This window comes from Elephas maximus, chromosome 2 (genome assembly GCF_024166365.1).
Source record: "Elephas maximus indicus isolate mEleMax1 chromosome 2, mEleMax1 primary haplotype, whole genome shotgun sequence".
NCBI lineage: Eukaryota > Metazoa > Chordata > Mammalia > Proboscidea > Elephantidae > Elephas > Elephas maximus.
The window spans coordinates 220,777,313-220,791,901 of record NC_064820.1 but is presented as its reverse complement, the minus strand read 5'-3'; the positions used below and the strand labels follow the sequence as shown (position 1 = coordinate 220,791,901).

The following is a 14,589-nucleotide window of genomic DNA, read 5'->3' as shown; positions in this document are numbered from 1 at the left end:
AAACATCAACTAGGTCGTATTTGTTCTATTGATTTTTTTTTTTTTTTGCCGTTTAGTTTTCATTACGTTCATTTTCAAGACCCCTGTGAGATAATACTTTGATTTGCTCAAAGCTGTTAATATTTCCCTCTGTGGGATTTTCCCTTTAGCTTTTAAATTTAGAAAGTTCTATTTTTTCTTCATGTTACTTTTGTGTATTTCCCAGTGTTCTTTGTAACTTGTTTAGTAGAAATAAAAGAAAATATATTTTATTTTAAAAGCCACCAACAAAGACTTTCAGAAGACATACAGAATTTCTTACGGCACTGAATCCAGGTTCTCTCACCTGGAGCTCTGAGTTCTGTGTATAATGACTCCAGCATAACTTTGCAGCAGTCCCCCCACAGGGCTGGTAACCAAAATATTTGACAACTAGATGGGCACGAACCAATTAGAACAGACGGAGGTTGGAAACTGGTGGTGCCCCCGTCAAGGTGTGTTCAACCCTTCCTCCCAGTACCCTACTCGCCGGTGATCTGAATGTCTTAATGTCTTGCTCTGTGCTCCTCTGACCTTGCTTTTGCCTATCCTCCAAATCTTGTCATTTGGCTCCTTGCCATTTTTGGGAGGGGGCGCATTTGATTATTTTTGTGCCTGTTTTATCTGCCTTGTTAGATGATAAGTCACATAAAAGAATCATAATATCATATTTATGTCTCCCATTGTACCTTCTGCATGCTGTTGGTTGTCCTTGAATTGTTCCCTGCCTCATGGTGATTCCATGCATAAGGGAACGAAATGTTGCCCAGTCATGCACCATCCCCATGATTGATTGTTTGATTAAACTGTTGTGAGCCAAAGGGTTTTCACTGGCTGATTTTTGGAAGTAGATTTCCAGGCCTTTCTTCTTAGGCTGTCTTAGTCTGGAAACTGTGCTGAAAACTGTTCAGCATCATAGCAACATGCAATCCTCCACCGGACACAGATGAGGGGAGCTGTGCATGAGTGCATTGGCTGGGAATCAAACCCAGGTCTCTTGCCTAGAAGGCAAGAATTCTACCACTGAACCATCAATGTTGCCTACCTTGTGAATAGTAGATACTTGACTTGAGGGCACTGGGTTCTGGGTAATACATATTTGTTGAATGAATTAAATAAGCAGTGGTCACAGTCAAGGACCTGTCTTGTATTCCCTGACTCTTTACACTTCTCTGACTGCCTCTGTAGGTTATGATTGTGACCACACGGCCAATTTATAGCAGAGAGAGCATGTTCTCAAGGGCCGTGTGTCTTAACTTTTCTGAATCATGGAGCTCTGTAGAACTTTGGCGAATACTATGAATTTTCTCCCCCAGAAAAAGCTCACGTATGCAAACACACACACACACACACACACACACACACACACACACTTTGATATGCAGTGTGTGGGGCTTGAAGATCTGCTGCAGTCAACCTACTCCTCCATCTCTCCAGAGGCCCAGGAATCCCAGGTTAGGAAACTCCCTGCTGGCAATGGAAGCCCATTGAATGAATTGATGAAACTGAAAATGAATTTTCATTTGCACATTACTTTCCTGTCAGAAAATATGTTGCCTCTTGAACTCAGTGGAATGATGGAGCTTCTTTGAACAAAGATTGTTTAGAGGCACTGTTTCAATTTAAAGAGCCCCGGTGGTGCAGTGCTTAAGAGCTCGGCGGCTAACCAAAGTGTCGGCATTTCGAATCCACCAGCCGTTCCTTGGAAACCCTACGGAGCAGTTCTCCTCTAGGGTCACTGTGAGCTGGAATTGACTCAGTGACAATCGGTATTTGATTTAAATTCAGTTCAGACAACAGTTGTGAATGACCTCGTTCTGTGTTTTAGAGCAGACCTCCTCAAACTTCAGTGTGCACACAAGTCACCTGGGACCTGTTAACGCAGATCCTGATGCAGCAGGTCCAGGGTGGGCCTTGAGAGCTTGCATTTCTCCTAGGTCCCCGGGTGATGCTGGTGATGTGGGTCTGAGCACCGGCCTTTTTATAGGAAGACTTTTAAGCGCTGGTTTCCAAACCACAGGTCACGACCCATTTGTGAGATGTGAAATCAGTTTAGTGGGTCGAGGTCAGTATTTTTAAACAGAAGGAAATGAGATGGAATGGAATGGAGTGGAAACTGTCAGAGCGTATCACATATAGAAAGGGAAAGTATTAACTCAGAAAACTTTTGCTTTAGTTATACGTGTGTGTGTGTGTATGCCAAGTTGTGGTATAGAACATATTGTTTCTTAACCCTGGATATGTTTGGAAAACACTCCTCAAGATTTCTGTGGAGTAAGAAAAGAGGCAAGAAGCACCATAGTGGTTTTACCCTAAAAAATAGTGGGTTTGCAGGCATGAAATTACACATGTGTGTCTCTGTGGGTTTTGCTTCTCAGATTCTGGCATCCAGATGTTGGGATGGATCCCAAAGCAGGAACTGTAAATAGCAGGGAAAATTTTTTTTTTTTTAATTTTAAGGATCAAATTCCAGGGTTAGATTAAAATCCTGGTTGTGTTTTGCTTAATTGAGAGTCTAGGTTATTTCTGAGAATGTACTTTTAAAAAAGTAAACAAATATAACTGAAGCGTAGCTATTAATTTGTTAGTGAGTCCTTGTGGATTTCCCTCCAAGTACTTTTCATCTGCTTTAAGCATTAACCATACTTTTTCTTCACTGCTCTTTTATCAATATCCAAAAATAAACAATAACACCAATTGATATGGCCCCTCCAATTAGTCCTATAAAATTTTACACTTCTGGTATTATTGGGCCAACTGAAGTTGAGACTGGCAAAATATATACTTCTAACCATGTGATTTCTGTATCCTTTGTTTTAAGACCCCGGTTTAAAATGTCTTTCTATTTAAGTTTAATTGTCACTAATCAAAAGTCTGTGCCTAAAGCCACCAGTCAAAAAGCAAGTCAAAATTCTCATGACTTGTGTTGTTTTGAAAAAGCCCTAAATTCAAATACTTCCCATCCTTTTTTTAGTAAAAAAAAAAAAAAAAAGAAACATAGGTAAAATTTCCTCATTTCATTATACATTGCCAAGGTGATACAGCATCTCATTGTGACAGAACAGGCTTTTTACCTGTCTTATTTGACTGCCAAGAGAAATAATCGTATGGGAAACAGGCAGTGTTAACAATAACTACATCACGAAAGGAAACAGACCCAAAGAAAGCAGGTATTTTTATCTTATGAATAATTTTGACAATATGCTGCTATGCTTGTTCCTTAATCTTCTGTGGGAATTTAGGAATGGAAAATTCACATATATCCCATAAAAGGATTTCGAAAGACCGTTGTTCTATGCTTCAAACCTGAAATTAAAAATAATAATAATAAATAAAAAAGTCTTCAGTGACATAAGTCATAATACCTTGTACAAAAGTGTGGCTGTGAACAGGAAAAAAATGACACAGGGTTTAATTTTATCTTTTATACATTTTACCGTATGAAAAGTATATATCTTAGAGAGCCTTTCAATTGATATTAACCGATGATGTAACTAGACCGAAGGTTGGATTGAGCCTCCACTATAATTTTTGCATCAACGATAAGTATCAAGACTTCACGGAAAATGTAAAAATAATGTTACATACAACCTGAATTATTTTGTGTCGTAATAACAATAATGATAAAACATGTAAAAAAGTGTAAAACATTTTTGACAGTAAAACTTCGGCAGTTCACTTGCTGAGGCTTAAAATTTGTGATACTTGCTCATCTCCTTTGAAATGGCCAAATAACGTAGTGGGTTATTGGAAACATGAAATTTTGGTTACAGAAAGCGGATCTTCATACTGAGGTGTGGAAAGTCACTTTTCACTAGCATGGGTTTTAGGAGCATTGTGTTAGTGGGGTTCCTTGTGAAACAGGTGTCGAGACAGAATTAGGAACGTGGAAGGTTTATTGGAGGGGAGGGAGGTGCACTTGGGAAGGATAAAATTCGGTCTAAGCAGGATTGGGCCTGGAGAGCCTTAGATGGCCATATAGATTTGACAGTTTTAACCAAGCCAGTAGGGAGCTCTGGAGCAGAGGTTGCCTGTGGAGGGGTGCAGGGTTGGGCAGAAGCGACCATGCTCTAGTATGGCGCCATGTTCAGTTTTTGGCTGGGGGCTGTCTTGGGTGACATGGTGTCTTGGAGCCTGCGGTGTGAATAGCTGGAGGCTGCTCAGGTGAATGTCAGTTTTTTTTCTGAAGTATTTGTGGCAAGTATCTGTGCCAAGCTCCGTTGAAAAGTCTGTTAGGGTCATTTGCTTGATAGTGCCACCCCATTCTTTTTTGTGGGGGGAGGGGGGGAGGGGGGGTGGGCGGGAGGGAGGTTTACCTTTCACAGGATTATCTTCTGCTTAACAATAAATGCCCTTTGTCGAGGAAACCTATGGGATTTTCACAGCATGAAATAGCCTCTGTCCTTATTGCTTGGATTGGGTCCCTGTTTGTTGGACATTTCCACCATTTTGAAGTGCCACCATGATGGAAAACTAGAATTTTTTTTTTAACATTATTTTTTATACCCTTTTAGACCGATTCTATTGTTTGGATGTTTCTTAGGTTTAAACGCTGGGTAAACAATTATTTTCCTCCATTTGTTATATTTTACTGTTATTTAAGGTTGACATTACATTTTTCTTTGGGCTTTTGGTTAAGTCTGTCATTGCTTAGTCAGATCCCCATCTAAACACCTAACTCACGTTGGTCATTACAGCCTTCGGCCTCTAAGAATTTTAGCTTTGGGGGCTTTACTTTAGTGCTGCTTTGGGCCTATGTTATGCCACTGAGGTTTTTAGTCCCTGGAAATGAAAGGGGGCCCAAGAAAAGGGAATCTGTTTTTTACCAAGTGTGTGCAGTACCGGAAAGCAGGAAGTCTTCCATCTCATGTAGCTCACCAGAAGGCAGCTCTGCCCAGGGCTTCTGGTGGCCTCTTGCTCCAACCTCCTTCTTCAGTCAGATTTTGGAATTTCAAGACCAGAAAAAAATGGAGGGGGTACCCTCATAGGGCTTCCTGTTCTACTCCTGATGTTTCTATATCTGGCCTCCTTCTAGGCTTTGAGAAGCACGGCCTGTGGCTTCAATGCCAGGTGATGCTTATCTCCACTGTTGGGAGTTATTATTTTTTGTAATTCTGATAACCAGGTGCCATCGAGTCGACTCCCAACTCATAGTGACCCCATGTGTGTCAGAGTAGAACTGAGCTCCATAGGGTTTTCAATGGCTGATTTTTTTGGAAGTAAATCGCCAAGCCTTTCTTCTAAGGCACCTCTGGGTGATGGCGAACCCCCAACCTTTCAGTTAGTGGTTAAGTGTGTTAACTGTTTGTACCCCCCAGGGACTTGGGATTGGCATGAGTTGCAGTTGACTCAATGGCAACTAGTTATACTCTTGATAGGCGTTTGTTTAGCACATTTCATCAGTGTAGTCTTTGACTGGCTTTTAAAATAAAGGTAGGTTTGTTATTCCAGCATGCTTGACATATTGTATAAGTACAGAAAGCATCTCTCACAGATTTTTAAAATGAGGCAACACTGATCAGCATTTGGTACCTGAATATAACACAGCTACAGGCAGTCACCAGGTCACCAATGTCTGACTTATGGACAACTACTAGTTAAGACTGGGCTGCCATAAAGCCTGTTATATTAAAAATGTGAGTCAAATACAATGGTTCATAATGATGAATGCACACAGCACTTTGTGACCCTCATGAAAAAATTTCGTGGTTTGCAAGTGATTGTCTTATATGCATAAACCAAAAAAAAAACAAAAACAAAAACTAGTTGTCTTCCAGTCAGTTCTGACTCATAGCAACCCTACAGGATGGAGTAGAACTGCCCCATAGGGTTTCCAAGAAGCAACTGGTGGATTCCAACTGCCAACCTTTTGGTTAGCAGCCAAGCTCTTGACCACTGTGCCAACCAGGGCTCCTGTGCCAACCAGGGCTCCTGTGCCAACCAGGGCTCCATAGAAAGGTGAAATGTATGCTGTATACTAAGACAAACATTTGACTCAGTGACGCTGAATAAGAACCACGTGTACCTGTTCCGATTTACCTACAAATTTAACTTAAATATAGACTTAGGAAAGGATTTCGTTTGTAACCCGGGAACTGCCTGTATTGAAAATCTTCCCATATATCATGAAAACTTGCAGGTAATTTTTATATCTTGAAATGTCTTCATTTTAGAATGTTATGCGTAAGAAGGGCCTTGTCATTAAGAATAGAAAAATAGCATTTTCTGTGTTCAGACTACAATTTATGACAAAACTGGCTTTTCATGTGGCATTAAGTAAATTATACTTCAAGGTCCAGAGTATGTGAGGCATAAAACTTGGTCAAAGTTTTACTAACAAAAATCCCGATAATTTTTTTTTTTTTTAAATAAATGGTATGTGGTATTCTCAGATTCACTCTAATCATCCAAGAAAAAGTTCTTGTTGTGAATACATTCTCCTACCTTGCCAGTATTTTCTTTATGTTCCCAGTATATGGAGTCCCTGGGTGGTACAAATGGTAAATGTGCTCGGCTGCTAACCAAAGGGTAGGAGGTTCTAGCCCGCCCACAGGCACTGTGGAAGACAGGACTGGTGGTCTACTTCCAAAAATTCAGCCATTGAAAACCGTGCAGAGCACAGTTCTACTCTGATACACATGGGGTCGCCACGAGTCAAAGTGAATCAAGTCGATGACAACTGTTTTTTCTTTTTATTCTGATCATATAGTTAATCTCTTTTAAAAATAATTTTTATTGTGCTTTAAGTGATAGTTAATCATTTTAATGTTATTTTATGTATTTCCCTCCACCTTATGAAAGACATTGTACATCACTCATCTTTTTGTGTTCATGGCTCATCTGTTTACAGATGTTGCCATCATAACTTCCTTTCTTTTAAATGTGCTTTGATGTTTTGGGCTTATTTATTGAGATTATTTACTTTCCCCTCATTTTGCACTGTAATTTTTCTCCCCTTCATGTGTGGTGAGTATATTTGGGAGATTTCTCCTCTTCATACTTTTGACTCACTTAAAGCCATGGTTTTTTTTTGTGGATATATGATGAAAATAATTCCCAAGGAAAAGCTATTCCAGATTTGTAGGAATGCTGTGGTGATATTAAACACTGTTCTGTCTTGCATTTCCACTTTTGCTAGCTTTTGCCTTTTAGACTAGAAGTTTTTGAATGCTTTAGGAAAAAAATAATATGCCTAATAGGGCCTAGGTAGAAGGGACTGTACTTTATCGTTTTTTGGAGAATGAAATATAAGACTCTTACCAGTATAACCTTTTATAAACAGTAGCATCATTTTTTAACCCAAATAGCACGCACCTTCTACATTTATTTGCCAACTGCTCCCTCGCCCCCTTGAGGTATTTTTCTCAGCACTGTATGCTAATTTTTTACAGCAACATAAAAAAAAATCGGTATAGCGGTACTTGTGAAAACACCTCATGGGGGGAGGAGCAGTTGGCAAACAAATGTAGAAGGTGCACGTTATTTGTGTAAAAATATAGTGTTCATCTTCTTATTGATTAGAGCCCCAGAGTCCCATGATACATTTATGTGAGGAGTTTATTGAATGAACTGGACTGAGTTAGATGCATGTAGAGCCTTATTTATTTTCTTACAAACTGCATCTTTCCACATGCTTAGAGGAAGTATTTTCTTCTACTTCCAAATGGTCTCTCCGGTTCTGTTCACTTGCTGTTGTTAATGCACAATTTTATTTTCAGGTATTGGAAAGTTCAGTCCATTCTTAAACAAAACCTTCAGTCTCATATCCAATTTAAAGTTCTTGTCTCCCTCAGTTCTGGCCTATTTCAACTTCAGTGTGGAATAAAGCTGTGGTCAGCATCTCCTCTTTCTCCTCACCTTATTTATCCTCTTCTCCAGCCAATCTCTTGCCTCCTTTCTCTACCCTTGAAATGGCTTATGGCGCGAGGCTCACCAGACAGATGGAGGTCAGCCCTGTAGCATCACCTACCTCTATAGCCTAGTATCTCTCTCAAGACTGTGGGCCTCTGCTGAAACTCTGAGACCACCCGGAAAGTCTGACTTAATATCCCACTACAAATAAAATAAAATAGAAATGAAAATGTTAATTATAAAATGTCAGTAGCCATGACACTCTACTGAATAATAAAATAGTTCCAGATCATACATAATTTTAACAAGTTTTGTTCACTTATTGACACCTGTCTTATTTACCGAGTGCTACTGTGATACAGATATCACAAGTAGGTGGCCTTAACGAACAGAAATATATTTTCTCATAGTTCTGGAAGCTCAAAGTCCAAATCAGGGTCTTGGTTGAGTTGATTTCCTCTTCATCTGTACCCCGAGGTATTCCTTGGTTCCTGAGCTTTAGGTGATCTTCCCATGGCACCTGTCTTCCTGTGTGTACTTGTTTCTATGTCTAATCTGCTCTTTTTATAACTCAGAAATGACTAGATTTAGGACCCATCCTACTCAGGTATGATCTAATTAACGTAACAAAGAAAATCCTATTTCCAAACAGGATCACACCCCTAGGTATAGGGATTAGGATTTCAACACATAGTTTGGGGGACACAGTTTATTCCATAACAATACCTGAAGAGAAACTTTACATGTTGCCTCAAATATCAGTTAGCTCCGTATCTTCAGGAGCAAATAAGAAAGGCAAGTATCAGGTAGTGCTAGGGTGAGGCATGCCTCTTTAGTCACCCCAAAAGACGTATTTAGAACAGTCTCAGAGTCCTCTCAGAAATCATCCACAAAGCACATTGTTTTCCCACATGGTTACATTTTAATCTGCACCTTTAAGAGGTTTTACATCTAAATTGTCAGTTTTTTTCTTTATTTAAATTTATCCTCAGATGAATCCCCAAGACCCTCTAACTTATTAAACATTTAACTATTTTTGTTTTAAATACATGATTCTCTTTCTCAAGCTACTGTATCTTTGGTCATTAATCCTCACAGATCCCCAGAACCCCAGTTGACAGATTATACAACTTTAACCGATTCTTTATGTACCAGATCTTTTCATTTTTATTCTAAAACAGCATATTGCTTTATTGAAATTCAATATGGAAATATTCCCTTTCAGCTTTAAATTAAGCTTTTGGGAATGCATATGTTAAAAACTAAAAATAGACAAAGTTCCAGATTTCTCATATTTCTGTGTTCATTGGGGATATTTAGAACTTTTCTCTGAACGCTGAGAAATGTAATCTTTACCATCATTGGTACCAAACTAAAAAAAAACCAAACCTATTGCCATTGAGTCGATTCTGACTCATAGTGACCCTGTAGGACAGAATAGAACTGCCCCATAGAGTTTCCAAGGAGCACCTGGTGGATTCAAACTACCAACCTTTTGGTTAGCAGCCATAGCTCTTAACCACCACACCACCAGGGTCTCCTCATTGATACCAGGTCACAGAAATGTTTAGAACTCTCTCCTTGTGGACACCTGTAGCTTTGCAGTCACTGAATGATGAGAACTCAGCAGAGTCCCACAAAATATGGGGTTGGGTCACAGGTGAAGAAAGGCCTAGTAACTCTAACTGAATGGCAGCGCTAGTGGAGACTTGAGTTCTGTACATGGTAACTTCCGATTATGGGATGAGGCTCTCCTGGCTCCAGGATGTGAGGGGCTCCCATAGTGTTAGTCAGGATAGGCTGATTTTTCTAACAATCCCCCAAATTTTAGTGGTTCAACAAAACAGAATTTTCTTCCTTACTCACATAATAGTCCAGTGCAGGTGTTCTGGTAGAAGTGGTTCTCCTGAGTGGCTCTCTCATGAACAGAGACTCAGGCACCCTACCCAGCCTTCCTACTGAACCTCTGCCCTTCTCCTCATCCCCAGAGGCCTTTCCGTTCAGCCATTGGGTGGGAGAGTGGATGATTATGCATGACAGTGTTTTCAACAGTCTTTTCTACCTACTTTCTATTGGCCAGAACTCAGTCACATGGTTCACCCACTTTCCATTGGCCAGAGCTCAGTCACATGGGCTCACACACTTTCCATTTGCAGAACTCAATCACATGGCTCACTGGTCAGAACTCTGTCCACTGCTCAGAACTCTGTCACATGGGCTCACCTGCTTTCCATTGGCCAGAACTCAGTTACATGGCTCCCCCATATTCCACTGGCCAGAACTCAGTCACATGGCTTACCCACATTCCATTGGTCAAAACATTGTCACATGGGCTCACTCACAGTCCATTGGCCAGAACTCTGTCAAATGGGCCCACTTAACTGCAAGGGAGGCTGGGAAATAGAATCCCACCTGTATGCCCAGGAGGTAAATGGGTATTGTTTGATGAATGTCTAGTTAGTCTCAGTTGTACCCACAAAGTGTTGCCAAAATCTGATCCAATCAAAAAGGAGGAGCTGTAGGTCTACTCTAATCTGGAGCTTTCCCTCCGTATCTGACTTGGGCATCTCTTCTTCCTTTACCTGCAGCCCTTCCAGTCTCCTAATACTCAGCTCCCTCCCTCCTTGGGTCAGTTGCAGCACCATCCCGAGCTGGTCTCCTGGTTCTTTTGCGGCTGTTTCTGTGCTGGTGCTTCTTGCTGTCTGTGCTGTCTCTGGTGTTACAGCTCTCCTCCCTTCTTCTGAGTCCTCATCAGAATTGTCTTTGATGTCCATAATTCCACCAACAGTCTCTTCAAGGAAATCTAGGCTTTTACTATTAGGTATTTTAAAACTCTTCCAGCCTCTACCTGTTCACAGTTTCAAAACCACTTCCACATTTTTCGTATCTGTTAGAGCAGCACCACTCTATCGGTACCAAATTCTGTCTTAGCTGTTTAGTGCTACTATAACAAATACCACAAATGGATGGATTTAAAGAGCAGAAATTTATTCTCTCACATTTTAGGAGGCTAGAAATCTGAATTCTGGGTGCCGGTTTCCAGGGGAGACTTTCTCTCTCTGTCACCTTTGGGGGGAAGGTCTTTGCCATCAATCTCCCTGTGGTCTAGGAGCTTCTCAGGTGCAGGGACCCCAGGTCCAAAAGACACACTCTGCTCCTGGTGCTGCTTTTTTGGAGGTGTGAGATCCCCGTGTCTCTCTGCTTCCCTCTCCCTTTTATATCTTAAAAGAGATTGACTTAAGACAAAGGTCAATCTTATAGATTGACGCCTGCCTCATTAACAGAACTGTCTCTAATCCTGCCTCATTAACAGAACTGTCTCTAATCCCACCTCGTTAACATCATAGAGGCAGGATTTACAACACAGAGGAAAATCACATCAGATGACAAAATGGAGGACAATCACATAATACTGGGAATCATGGCCTAGCCAAGTTGACACATTTCTGGGGGACACAATTCAATCCATTACAGACTCTTTATATTTTATGGATGTTAAAAGTGCTTCAAATTCTTTCTCTATGTTGTTGAAGATTCTCTAATTTTTTTTCGTAATGAATAGAGATAGATCTTTTGTCACTGTGGAAAAAAAAACTACTTATTTATCTTTCAATTTTACTTATAGTTTTTCAACAAATAATCCTCAGCAGTCACTATACTGTGTGTTACTGTGAGTTTGTATGTGTGTGTGTGTCATTCTTAACAGCAAACCACAGGAAGGTTCATTAAACACCTATGTTAGCGAAATCTGAGCTGTTAATAGATGGATAAATGTTTTTTAGGTGTCTGTTTTTATAAAGCAGCTAAACTAGCCATTTGGAAATATCCCTGTTTAGGGTGCACAGCTAGTTCATGTCAGGATCTTCAGTAGATCCGCCCACTGCCGTTAAGTTGATTCTGATTCGTAGAGACCCCATAGGGCAGAATAGAATTGCCGCATAGGGTTTCCAAGGCTGTAAGTCTTTCTGGAAGCGGACTTCTGCGTCTTTCTCCTGCAGAGCAGTTGGTGGGTTTGAATTGGTGACCTTTTGGTGAGCAGCTGAGTGCTGTAACCGCTGCACCACCAGGGCTCCTTCTCTTCAGTGGAAGGGATCTTGATTTAGAACTTCTCCAAACCCCGGTGGCATAGTGGTTAAGTGCTACAGCTGCTAACCAAAAGGTCAGCGGTTGGACTCCACCAGGTGCTCTTTAGAAACTCCGTGGGGCAGTTCTCCTCTGTCCTGTACGGTTGCTATGAGTTGGAATCAACTCGATGGCAATGGGTTTGGTTTTGGTTTTTGGTTTCTGTTACTCTAAGGATCCTTCAGATAACGCTTCTAAGGCACTGGTTTTCAAGCCTAGTTGCAAGGACTGACCTAAACCAAAAAATCCAAACCCGTTGCTGTTGAGTCGATTCTGACTCATAGCGACCCTATAGCACAGGGTAGAACTACCGCATAGGGTTTCCGAGGAGTGGCTGGTGGGTTCAAACTGCCGACCTTTTGGTTAGAAGCTTGAGTGCCTAACCACTGCGCTACCAGGGCTCCACAGGACTGGCCTAAAACCAAAAACCCACTGCCACTGAGTCAATTCTGACTCATAGTGACCCTACAGGACAGGGCAGAACTGCCCCTTAGGATTTCCTAGGAGCAGCTGGTAGATTCAAACTGCTGACCTGTTGGTTAGAAACTTGAGCTCTTAACCACTGTGCTACCAGGGCTCCACAGGACTAACCTAGGGAAGATTAAAAAAAAAAAAAATTACCCATGCCTGGACCCCACCCCAGAGAGTCTAATTGGTCAGGGGTAGGGCTTGGGCGTGGCTATTTTTTAAAAGCCTCTGGGTGATTTTAATGTGCTGCCAGGGATTTGCACACCACTGTTCTAAATAATACCAATTTAAAAAAAAAAAAAAATCTGTTGTAGAGTTTCTAAAAATTGTTTCGTTGCCATTTAAAAAGCATATGAGAATGGTCTCTGTTCAAGGGGAGCAAACCTGAAGAAACTTGGAATGCTGCTCTTACACTGCTTTAAGGAGCTTCCTTTTTAGAACCTAATTTTAAAATGGAACTAATAACCAATAACCATCAATTTATGTCTGCTGTCACACACACACACGTTGTAGATCTCCTGATGGCTTGGAGTTGGATACAGTCCTCACCCTCACATACTCAGGGATGACCCAGGGAGACTTAGGGAGCTGTAATTACTGCCCCCATTGAACTGCCAAGCTGTGTAATTCGCATCTCTACAGCTATTCCTTTTTGCTAGACGTTAACGACTGGGAGAAAGACCGAGAGAGTGAAATACTGAGATTTATTTTTGGAGGAAAATATTACCATATCACCAAATTAGTTCTGATGTAGAGCAATTATGATTAGGTTGTTTCTAGGTATCTTAAAGCAGTTTTCTGCTTAGCATCTATGTTATTTTATTTAATTATACAGGAAGTAAAGGCTGAAGTAATATTTCGTGCATTTTGTGCCTTTTATTACATGTTGTTTTACTTTAGGTACTAAAATTTGCCTCTAATTATCAATGGTGCATTCTTATAAATTCTGGCTGTGGTAAGAAAGGTTCTGGTGTTGGAATATTGTTAGCCTTTTAGATACAGCAGAATATTGTAATGGCTAAGGGTACAGCATGTAGTCCCTGGGTGGTAGGAATGGCTGAGCACTCAACTACTAACCAAAAGGTTGGAGTTCGAACCCACCCAGAGGCACTTTGGAAGAAAGGCCTGGTGATCTGCTTCTGAAAGGCCGCAGCCATGAAAACCCTACGGAGTGCAGTTCTACTCTGAAATACCTGGGGTCGCCATGGGTCGGAATCGACTTGGTGGGAACTGGTAGTAGTAAGAGTATAGCTGACTGGGTTAAGAGCTTCATCTTATCTTTCTTTTATAGTTTTAGGTGGTTGTAACTGCACAGCTATTTTGCCTATGGAATGCAAATCGGTTTCCACAAGGTAAATAACAGAGCAAAACAAAACCAATACATTCATAAGCCAGCAAAATTTGAAGTGGGGTTTTGGCACCAAGGGTAGATGTTGCTTATGATTTGGTTGCCCTCTTTGGTGGTTAAGAGTTCACTGCTCACCTTTGGTTGTTTTTTTTTTTTTTGGTTCAGTGTTAGGAGACTGTCTTCCGCATACTCCAGATGGACTCCTTGGGGGCAGCGTTCCCTTTTGCCTTGCAGGAATATGTTTGATACTTTCTTGATTTTGGTGAGCAGTAGTGGGATTTGTACATTTCATGTGCAGTTAATCATGTATGGATTGGCAATCATGCAGATCTTAGGCAATGCAGAACGTTCCCCCTCCTGCTACTAACCCAACTCCACGTACTTTGGCAAGAAGAAACCCATAGCTGTATATACTTAAAGTTGGAAATTAATGCCAGATTGAGGACATCTGAAGTCAAGAAGATAGTAGGAAATCCATGGCCTGCCATTTAACCCTGTGAACTGACTCAGAAGGTTTCCAGGGCAGACTAAGCCAATGGCGATGGAAAATTTCATGTGACTTTTCCCTTAGACTTTTCCTTCTCCCAACACCCTAGCTCATGCCCCAAATGAAGGAAATTACAAGAAGTAATTCTACAGACAGGTATTTCAAAATCTCCTTCCATGCCTGCGGGAAGAAGATTATTCCTAATGATTGTCAGCTGGCTTGAGGACCGCTTCATTCATTCACTCCATTAGCATGAATAAGTCATACTTGAATCATGCTTCCAGGCATCAAGAAT

General features: G+C 41.0%; 1 non-coding gene across 1 annotated transcript; it reads right to left on the bottom strand.

The window, feature by feature from the left end:
* Positions 1 to 985: 985 nt before the first annotated feature.
* Positions 986 to 1,056, bottom strand: TRNAR-UCU (transfer RNA arginine (anticodon UCU)). Its single transcript has one exon. It is a non-coding gene; the product is annotated as a tRNA-Arg (tRNA).
* Positions 1,057 to 14,589: the final 13,533 nt, after the last annotated feature.